Genomic DNA, 11,667 nt, shown 5'->3' on the forward strand with positions numbered 1-11,667 from the left:
TTCCTAGAGATATACAGGAACAGGATGAGAGCCAACAGATACAATATAGAATTCAGGAAATTCCTGTTTGATATAAGGAGAATTTATTTTACTGTGGCAGTGGTCAAGAATGGGAAGTTATTACTTGAAGATGTTGTGGAACATTCCTCCCTGAAGATAACTAAAACACAACAAGTTTTAATTGCTCTAACTGGGCCTCTACTGAGAAGGAGGTTGGAGTAGTGACCTCCACAGGTGACTTCCAACATAAATTATTCTGTGAATTTATGAATTTATGCTGACAAGATGTTCTGATTGATTAATTCAATGGCTTTTGGTTTTCAGACAGAGACATTGTTTTTCTGAAATATCAACAGAGAGGAAAATGAGAGGAAGAAGCTTCTTGCTTCCAGCTTCTACTCCACTGGGTACCACTATGACCTGGTACTGGCACAGACTGCCCAGGGAAGTGATGGAGTCACCATTCCTGGAGGTGCTCAATAAAGGTGGAAAAGTGGCACTGAAGGGTGTGGTTTAGTGGGCATGGTGGGGATGGTTGATGGTTGGATGAGATGATCTTAGAGCTCTTTTCCAACCTTAGCAGTTCTATGATTCTATGATCAGTTTGGGAATTCACAGTCCTGAGCATTACTTGGGAGATCACACTTAGGCAGAAGAAAGGGACTGAAAGTTCACCACTGATGATGGCTAAATGCAGCATCTGGAGCATAAAAGCATTTTATGCGTCATACTCCTTAAAGGGTTTGAGTGAAAGAATAAGGCCTTGGAAAAGTCTTGTGACACACTTTATGTTTCAGCTGCAGCTGCTGGCTCAGGACCTCAGGAGGAGCAGGGAACCTTATTACGGCCATTTGGTTGAACCATAATAAAATAAAAAGTTATAAAAACTATTCTGTGACCAAGCCTACTTCTGAAATCTGAGGAAAATATATCGGTGAAGTAATAGGAGCAGATGAAGCCTGAGAGCATTTTGTCTAGATTTTTCTTTAAGAACTCAGCACAGCTCTGCTTTTCAGGTTAATCTTAGTGCTTCATCTCATTCCACACTGGCGTACTTGCAGCTGAAGGAAATATTTTTACAGCAGAATAATTCACAATACATCTTCCCCTAACATATGAGCTACTTCTTATTTTATTATTTTCCTCATACTCCCCATACACATTCACCAACCCAAATGGTGTTCGTTATGTAAGCTGTCAGGTTATCAGTGTAATGTTGTGTTAGGGATTTAGGTAGAGAAACAAATTCCCTTGGTGTTCAAGGAAGATTAGAACAGCATGTGTATGTGATGGATCTGTGGGCTGAAAACTCATTCATTTTTGCTTTGATTATGAAGGCAAGGTTAAATGTGAACTTTATTAGCAGAAGTATGGACCAGAGTCTTCAAAAATGAACTTTAAAACCTCTGCAAAACCGTATTTGGTGCAGCAACATCCCATTAAAAATGCAATGTCCTTTCTCTCCAGTTTCTTTTTCTTCCCTGAAGCTGCCAAAATTGCTAAATATTTCAGTAATCAGCTTTTCTAACACCACTTATTTTTCTCAAAGCCAAATCATCTGGATGCCTATCCAAGAACAGTGCTCTCAGGCTCCTGTGGACTCTTTAAAGCCTGAAGGATGTAAGACAGAACTCCTTTTGATGCCACAACTTGGTCTGGATATTTCACAGAGGCACAGTGAAATATTCCCAGCAGATAGATGTTCCATATTTTGGTGAGGTATTGGAACAGGCTGCCCAGGGAGGTGATGGAGTCACCATCCATGGAGGTGTTTAAGAAATTATAGATGTGACACTATGGGACGTGGTTAGTGAGCATGGTGGGGATGGGTTGATGAATGGACTAGATGATCTTAGTTATCTTTTCCAACCTTAATTATCCTGTGATTGTGATACCCTGCTATTTGGACCCAGCAAAAACAGAGGCTCATGCAAGAGACTGTAACAGCAGCAGTGTGGCAGGTTAGTAGTAAGCATGGCAAAGAAACTTCAAAAATAAATGGGCACTTAGATAAGTAGGGCAAATCTGTGTAGGAGAGTTAGATTGATTCTCAGAGTTTTCTGAGGAGTACTATTAGCCTCCATGGAAACTATATATTAGGTAAGTCTCTGCAAACTTGTAAAAAACTTCTTGAACAGTCTATATCTCTGGGTGTTAAAAGCTATCAGAATAGTAGAGATCCTAGAATTGCTCCCCAGTTTGCAAAACACTCTCCTGTCAGTGTCTGTTGGTTTTGCTGACAGACACATCAGCATTTATGGTGAACTCACACCCTTAGGCAATGAGATGCAATCCTCTACTGTGCTCATAGTGAAATCACAATGGAGGCAGTGTAAAAACACCCTATCTTCTGAGTCTGAAACACAAAAAATACCCTTGAGCCCCAGTCTCTTTCCTCTGCCTTTTGGAACAGTCACAAAATACCAGACAAGAAAACAGACTTAATGTCACTATTGAACCACGAGATTTATCACCCAGTGATATCCAAAGACCAAAGACATTTTGAGCATTTAGAAGCCACTTGGGTTAGCTGTGAATGAAGGATGTAAGACTGGATATACTTCTGATACAGATTTTGTAGAGAGATCCACATAATGATTGAGGCTGCCATATTGTATTCCATGGTGTTCTCATACTCAGAAGCAAATCAACTAAGTTGATCGTTACCATGAATGTGCTGAAGAACCAACTACAATGAGCAGAAAGTCTGGATTTATTTCACCATAAAAAGAGCAAGGTATGGATTTTAAAGTGGTTGTTACCACTTCAGTTACTTTCTGCTCATTGTTCACCTCTAAATAGCAGTATGCATCTGTCTGTTAGAGAGCAAAACTACCACTTGAAATTGTTTCAATATCTTTCACATATTCCTCCACGAGAAAAGTAGATAAACTGGTGCTTATATCTCATTGTCTTTACTGTTTGTATACTTATTCATGATCAACAGAACAATGAAAAAAATCAACAAGAAAGCTGAGTCTTAATAACGTGCATTCGAACTCTCTCTCCTAGCTTTCTGTGTGAAGTAATACAAACTGCACTGAGTTCTTTGGCTATTGGAGTAGAAGTCAATACCATTCACAGCTGAGCTTCTAACCACCTCAGCCAGAGAAGCCAGTGAAGATAGCAAAACTATAGTGAAATATCAGAACTACTGTAAATCTTTTTTTCTCCTGCTCTTGTGGTAAAAGGATATGTCTGTAAGCTGGAACTGAATACTGGCAGCCCCTAAATTTCTGCCCAGCATGCTAACCGTTTTGCCGCATTTTCTATATCCTATGATGGCAAAGATTTCTATCATCTGTATTTGTCAGAAAGTTTGATGTTCTGCAGAAAGGGAAGACATAAGGTATACTTCAGTGAGGACTGAGTTTATTTTAATCTTGTGTTTGTCTGGCTATGGTGGCTGAGGGCAGCATCATAGAATCCTAGAATCAACAAGGTTTTTCAACTGCAAGCTGCAAGATCATCCAGTCCAGCCATCCATCTACCACCAATATTTTCCTACTAAACCACATCTTTCAGTACAACATCTAGACATTTCTTGAACACCTCCAGAGATGGTGACTCCACCACCTTCCTAGGCAGTCTGCGCCAGTGCCTGACAACTCCCTTGGAGAAGAAATTTTTCCTGATATCCAACCTGAACCTCACCTGGCTTGAGGCCATTACATCTCATGCTATCATTATTACCTGGGAGAAGAGGCTGACTCCCACCTTGCCACAGCCTTCTTTCAGGCAGTTGTAGAGAGTGATAAGGTCTCCCCTGAACCTTCTCTTCTGCAGACTGAACAATCTGCCTTCCCTCAGCTACTCCCCATAAGACTTCTGCTCCAGACTCCTTTAGCTTCTCTGCCTTTCTCTGAACACATTCCAGGGCCTCAGTGTCTTTCTTGTAATGAGGGGCCCAAAACTGAACACGGTACTCCAGGTATGGCCTCACCAGGGCTCTGTACAAAGTGATAATCACTTCCTTGCTCCTGCTGGTAATGCTCTTTCTGATACAAGCCAGGATGCCTTTGACTTTCTTGGCCACCTGAGCACACTGCTGGCTCACGTTTATGGAATTAATCACAGAATCGCAGAATCACAGAATGGTCAGGGTTGGAAGGGACCTCAAGGAGCATGAATTTCCAACCCCCCCTCCATATGCAGGGCCGCCAACCTCCCCATTTAATACTAGACCAGGCTGCCCAGGGCCCCATCCAATCTGGCTTTGAACACCTCCAGGGACGGGGCATCCACAACCTCTCTGGGCAGCCTGTTCCAGCACCTCACCACTCTCTCTGTAAAGAACTTCCCCCTGACATCCAACTTAAATCTTCCCTCTCTCAACTTAAAATAATTTCCCCTTGTCCTGCAGTTATCTACCCTTTCAAAGAGTTGATTCCCCTCCTGTTTGTAGGCTCCCTTTAGTTATTGAAAGGCTGCAATGAGGTCACCCCGCAGCCTTCTCTTCTCCAGCCTGAACAAGCCCAGCTCAGCCTGTCTCTGTAGGGGAGGTGCTCCCTGGTCATCTTCATTTAGCCAAGCATTGACCAATAACCCCAGATCCATTTCCTCTACACAATCTCCCAGGCATTCTGCCCCAAGACTGTAGCATTGCCTGGGGTTGTCATGACCAAAGTGCAAGACCTGGCAGTTGGTCTTGTTGAATTTCATCTTATTGGCCTCAGCCCAGCTATCCAGCTTTTCCAGGTCCCTCTGTAGGGCCTTTCTACCCCCAGACAGATCAACACTTCCTTCCAATTTGGTGTCATTTACTTTCATCACATGTTTTCATGTTATAGATTGTGCTTAGGAAAAGGAGCTTTGTTTAGGATACTATTTTAGCAAATTACACACAGTCTGTGATTACTATAGCTGTTCTACCTAGTGTGGTAAAAGCATCAAAAGAGCAAAACCCAACCTGAACTGCATGCAAAAAAACATCCTGTCACTCAGCACCAGTCAGTGTAAGAGATGCAAGTTCCTTTAAGTCCTTTTGCACACATGGGAGATGCTAAAAGCAAGAGAAAGCTCTGTCTTATTTTTCAGGCAGAAATCATACTAGATATCAAGGACAGAGACTGTGGACAAAACAATGGGGCTATTGAAGCTCAGTTTTCAGTATTAGAAAAAAATTCAGAGACAAAAGTTACTTTTTTAAAAAGAAATAAGAGAAATATTCCGTTGTATTTTCTTGATTTATTGGAGGGTTTCTAAACCCCCAGAGATTAGATATTGCTGGAATGCAATGGATTTTTCTCCTTATTGTTTGCTTTAATATAAAAAATCAACTCTACAATTCAAGATAAAACTGTGAGTAAAAAAGAAGTCCCCCTTAAGTAAAAGATCTTCTGGTACTAGTAATGTCATAAACCTGTTTGTTCTGAATGACTTTATTAATTTTGTAGGTTCTTTCAGGAAAAAAATAAAGTAATGTAAGAATCAGGACCTAAATTTCTAACGTAAAAATAAAACCTTGAGGGGAAAATCTACCTGCTTATTCTTTAAGGAAAAATATACAAAAACAGACATCTCCCCTTTTGCAAATCCTCTTTGAAATGACCCAACGCATTCAAGTGATTTAATGGTTCGAACTGCAAGCAAACATGTACTCAGTTACCTCTTTGAAGGAACATTTGTAAAACACAGTTAGTCATAAGGTGGGGTTACAAAGGCACTCTGTGCTTACAGAGCTGCAGCCTTTGTTACTTCACAGACTCCTAACCAGCTTTGACTTTTCATTGACTTTCTCACCTTTAATTTAAGACTGCATTGACTTTTCCTGTCACCTTAATCCATTTCTAGCATCAAATTGCTGCACAGCTAGCTATAATGCTACTTGTATTGACTATATTTTTTCCTCTCAATAATGTTTTGTTATATAAATTGAAAAAAATATCAAAGAAAATTCCTCCTGTGTTGCTGCTTTTTAATAGCTACTATTTCCACTGTTTTTTAAGTGTTTTCTTCAGTGTTTAAGAATTCACTCAAATCAGTATTTTAGTGGAAGCTGTAAATGAGATGCTGTGGAGAGGCTGTGCAGATTATTTTATCCCCAGGGTTCTTTATAAATGACAGCTGCATGATGGGGAATCCTTATCAAGTCTCAGAGGTTGTTTTCCAAGGAGCTGAAATCTCATTCTCTAGCTGAATCCCAAGTGGTTTCCAAGTAGGCTCACCGTGAAAGGAAGAGGGTAACAAGAGACAATGAAAGAGATAGATGCTTCAGTTCTGGGACTTCCCAACTAGATAAACCTCTAATGGGGAAAAGCAACATTCCATAGGCTTTTGGGTCCAAACGTAAGACTCATAGTCCATCAACAGAAGGTGACTGCCCAAATCACCTCCACTTATGGCCAGCTACAGATGAGCTCCTGTGGGATGCGGGGACTCTGGGGAAGTGAGAAATGTGCCATGGATAAGGTTTGCACTGGCAGTATCTAGAAAGCAAGGACCGATGTCCTCTGTTTCCTTGTCCTAAAGTGGTGGCAATACGCCCTCCTTCTGTAGCTCTCCCTTGCAGGAAATACGGATTTTTACACCAAGAGGAGCAGCTGGGGGTTACCTCAATTACAGTAACCAAGGTCTGATTAAAAGAAATTTCTATGTTACAGAAGAATTGAAATTATGTAAGTGAAAAGAAACAGAATTATATATATACAGTATTCTTCAGGCAAAGACAGCGTGGAATAACACAGTGTTAGCTGAGACTCAAAATACACTGGGGAAATTTAAAAGTTCCTTGAAAAATTCCACAAAGAAAGATAAAATCTTTTTTTTTCCCCTCACCCTCGGGATTTAAGCTTAAATTTATTGTTCCATGGCAAGGTATCTCTTCTATCCATTTAGTGAATCATAAAATGAAAAATTCATTGTTCTTGTTTCTAGTCAAAAAAGTGACTCATACTTGCAGACAAGGCTCAGAATGTTTGCATGGTTGAGTAGCTCTGCAGCATTTTTATTTTTATTTTTATTTTTTTTAGAAAAGGGAAGGGACAAGATAAAAATAAGTTTTATATTTTGTTCGGTTGAAGGCAAATACTGCTGCGTTCACTCCTCTCTGTCTCCTTGAGTAACCATGTTGCCATCATCCAGGATGTCTCCTTTGCTTGGACACTACAGGAGAGATGTACTCAGGGCCCCGAAAAGCAAATCTCTTCACCCACAATACTGCCAAGGAAACTTACGGAATCATAGAATCATTTGAGTTGGATGAGATCATTAAAGGCCATCTATCTAAATCCCCTGCAATAAACAGTGACACCCACAGCTCTGCCAAGTTCCTCAGAGCCCTGCCCAGCCTTGCCTTGAAGTTCTCCAGTGATGGGGTACCTACTTCTCTGGGAAACTTGTTCCAGTGCCTTTATTGTAAAGACCCTTTTCTTTCTGTCCAATTCAATTCTCCCCTCTTTTAATTTGAAACCATTTTTCCTTGTCCTGTCATGATAGACCCTGCTAAAGAGCCTGTTCCCTTCTTCCTTACTGCCTCTCTTTAGATACTGGCAAGCCACTATCAGGTCTCCCCAGAGCCTTCTCCTCTCCAGGCTGAACAGCCTCAGCTCTCTCAGCCTGTCCTCATAGGGAAGGTGTTCCGGTGTCCTCGGTTCCAAGTTGGGTAGAACTTTTGGGGGACTATGGTTCTCATATGAACCTCAGTTGTGCCTGGTACAATCCCTGCATGCTTCAAGAATACAAATTAATGGCATTACACCACTGTTGAAAGGCCTTATTGACTCATGTCTTTTATACAGTATTGAATCCTGTGTGGCTCTTAAACCTCTCTGTCACAGCTAATACCAGATTTCAGTTATATCTTTGCAATTGAAACTCAGCAGGAGACTAATGGATGACCAGCTATTTTCTGCTAATACACAGTAGAAATGAATGTGCCTGATCAATTCTAAAAAACACGTACAGTGAAGAAAGTACTCAGAGAAAGTCGAAACTCTATTCTTTCAAAGACAACATTCTTTTTTTTTTTATGATCTTAGATTCTGCATTTAATTCTGTAAGTGTAGTTGAAAGGGCAGAGGGAGTTGTTAAATTTCCCTTCACATTCACACTCTCCTCCCGCCGGCACCCCATGGAGTTGTTCCTGCTGCTCATGCATTTTGAGGGGAGCTGCACCCCTTTGTAGACTGACTGCAGCTCTGCAGCTTGTTCCCAAGTATTTCCCAGATGACTGGCACTGTGATAGCACTCAAGTCCACAGGAATTCCCATTTATGCCCTTATCATTTTCTCTTGCTTCCTACAAAGGAACTGCTTTTGCAGAAAACCTCTATGGCAGAGGAAGGCTGGATGCGACATCCCCATAAGCTCATCAGTAGTTTCTGCTGCTTCTTCAAAGTGCACCACATCCTTCAAAGCACAGTGCATCCTTCAAAGTATTTCTTACAGTTCCCTGTCAGCAAATGAAAAAGTAGGGCAGGAGCCAGAAGTTAAAGATCTGGGTTGCATGCTGCTGCTGGGAAGCGCACCAGTTCCACAAATTCTGACAACAGAATTACTGCCTGGTCCAGCAGCTAGCCCAGAGTTCTCATTTCTCTTTGTGGGTGAGCAAGTTGTGATATGATTAATGAATTCTTGCTCTTTCTCCTTTAGACAGAAGCCACATGAACAGTTCCAGTCAGCTTCAGTCTTCAAGAAGAAAGTCGTACAGACTATAACTAACAGAAGGAAATAACAAAATAATAATTAAAAGAAAAACTACAGTGCTTCACAAGGCCTACATGATTGTTCCCAATAGCTGAGAAAGTCATAGGTATAATGTGCAAGGAGTCCTATGCCATCCGTCACAGCAGGACACCTTTCACAGCTTGTCATGGCACTCATACCTTGGGTGTTTTGTGTCCCCGATCCCTAGAATAAATGGATTCTCTTTCATTTTGTAGTGTTTGACAAGGAGAGAGAGCACATCATGTCAGAGCAGACTGCAGTGCGCTTTGGGACACAAATCTAGTGAGCCCTGCTGCTACAGAAGGATGCAAATCATGAGGTAAAGCGCCTCCAATGCCCCCAGGCATGTTTTACAAAACAGTCCTTTTAACTTTTGTTCCTTCCTTCTTTTCATTTTTTTTTTTTTTAAATTTCTTTTAAATCAAAAGTGAAAAGCCAAGATTTCATTGAAAAGCAGCCACTTTCCTCAGTAATGTAACAACTGGGATGTGCATCTGAATGTAACCATCTTAAAACTCCTCTATTGTATAGAATCATAGAGAGATATGGAATCATTGAGGTTGGAAGGACTGCTAAGATCACCTGTTCCAACCATCAGCCCATGCCTGTGACCACCCTAGAATATGCCACTCAGTGACACATCTACCCTTTTCTTGAAGACCCCCAGTTTCCTAATATCCAACCTGTACTTCCATTGCAGCCATTTCTCTCACTGGGCTGCTCTCCAAAGCATTCTTCAACGCAGTGCATTCTTGCTAGATACAGTCTGACACAAAGTCCTGGCAATGAGAAGTCCTGCTGAATGACCTCGAGAAGGTGATTGTTCAGGAAGCAGTTAAGCAACTCAATGTTTCTAATTACTTTCTTGATTAAATTGTGTTTACTTAGGTGGGAAAGGATTTTATTTTCTTAGGTGAACGTTATCAGCAGGCTTGAGATTATGAAAGAGTACCTTAAACTGGAGCTAGTGCAGATGACTTTTTGGATATTAAACTTATAGGTAACTTCAGTACAAACTAACTAATGTGCAGTACTTGGAAGATTTTTATTAGGATCCCATTTTAATTGTGCTTAAAATAAAGTCAAATGAAAAGATCATTCATACCATGTTGTCAGCATTGTCATGGAGTAAAGGCAGCCTCTTTCTAAGGAGCTTTTAATCTAACCGCACAGAGTGAAGAAGAAGAATGGGAGAGGCTGTAAGCAGAAAAAATAAGTGAAAAAAATACGATGTTTGCATTGGAATTTGAATAGGCACACAGTCTAGGCCTTGCAGAAAAAAAAAAAAAAAGACAAATGGGAAAAAAGTAGAGGAGCAGGGGACAACAGTCCAAGGGGATGAAAAAGGAGAGGAAGAAAAGTGTGTATGTGTGCATTATTGCTGAGTGAAGCATGGAGAAAGGTCTGGTATAGCATGTCAGCTTTACAAGCAGGAAATGATTCTTATGAAAAGGACTACGCCTGTGGTCCTAAGAACAGGTTTGCACCTTACATGTTTCCATTTTGAGTCACTATAAGTATTTGTCACCTTTTGGTGAGCATCTCAGTGCAGCGTTGGCATCTAGGCCATTTGTCAGTGCTAGATAAGGATAATCCATCTTTGTCTTGGTCAGATATGTGGTTTCTGCTCAAAAAAGTCCTGCAAATTCCATATCCTCCAAGCTTTACAGGAGATTTTGGTTGTAGAAAAGATGGAGAGGGTTGCTTGGAGGTTAGAGAACTATATAATTTACAAGCTGCAAAATGGCTACATAAACATTTAGAGGGACATGAACATACTTACTTAAAATTTCAGTGCTGCCAGTAATCCATGTACTTGTCCATGTGAAGTGAATTCCACCAAAATACACATAGATATGGAATTAGACTACTTTCTTGATAAATACTTCTCTTTTTCACAATAACTCCAAGAATGGATTTAGAGAAAGCAATTTTTTTATCAGTTTTCTTACAATTATTCTGCAGATGATCAAAAGAATGTAAAGTTAATAAAAACAGAAAAACCTATAAATTGTCTCTGAATTCCGTGGCCCTGACCTTTCTGTACCACAGCAGCATTTTTGCAGAAATTTCAGACAGTCAGATATTATTCTGAAAACAACCTCATACCTGGATGGCAGCTGCCTTCTCATTTCTTTCTTACACCTTCCTTTGCAGCTTTCCCCTACTCTTTTTCATTAAGGATCAATATTTTGGGTTAACATTTTCTTTCCTCATGTCGTTATGTTTCATCACTTTTTTCCCCAAGTTTTAATGTAAGTCTTCCCTGTCCTTTCAATTCATTTGGACAATATCCTCATCAGTCCTTGTGCTGGCTGCTTCCATCCAGCTTTTCCACAGGACTTTGTTACTTTCATGTTTGAAACTTTTCCTAAGACAAACACTTGCTTTTAAACTTCTTGTTTTCACCTCTATCCCAACTTAAATCTCAGAATTGAATCTGTATCTCATGGAGATGCTTCTTTCACCAACTCATTAACTTTTATGTTGTCCTTGATAATACAACTGCGCCCTCAAATTCCCCATTATGTCCAGGTCTGTATCCTCATCTCACTCAAAATATTCTCCTATGAAGGCCATACTATTACCTTGTCCTCCCCTTTTAATAAAAAGGATGTCCACGCTACCAATCGAGCACAGCTGTGCTGGTTTTGATAGGAGGCAAGCATGCTAATTTATAGCAGCAGAAAAACTGGCCAAAATTAAAACTCATTTCTTCATTCCAAATTTTTTACTGTGATCTGATTTATCTATGTCTTATCTTTGGAAGTTTCAACTGTTAAGGGCAAGAATTGTCTTTAGCATTGTACTGAATACCACAATTGCTCTCTTTGTTCTTACAAGTCACTAAATAATGAGATACTCATGAAATTCTGTATTTTAATACCTTATCTTTCACTGAGAGGTTTATCTAACAAGATCTTCCAGGAAGCTTCCACGAAGCAGAATAATTTGCCTTTCCCCTTAACAGGTAATGATTGCCAACTTAATGTATTGGTCT

The sequence above is a fragment of the Tetrao urogallus genome (genome assembly GCF_951394365.1).
Source record: "Tetrao urogallus genome assembly, chromosome: 3".
Taxonomy (NCBI): Eukaryota; Metazoa; Chordata; class Aves; order Galliformes; family Phasianidae; genus Tetrao; species Tetrao urogallus.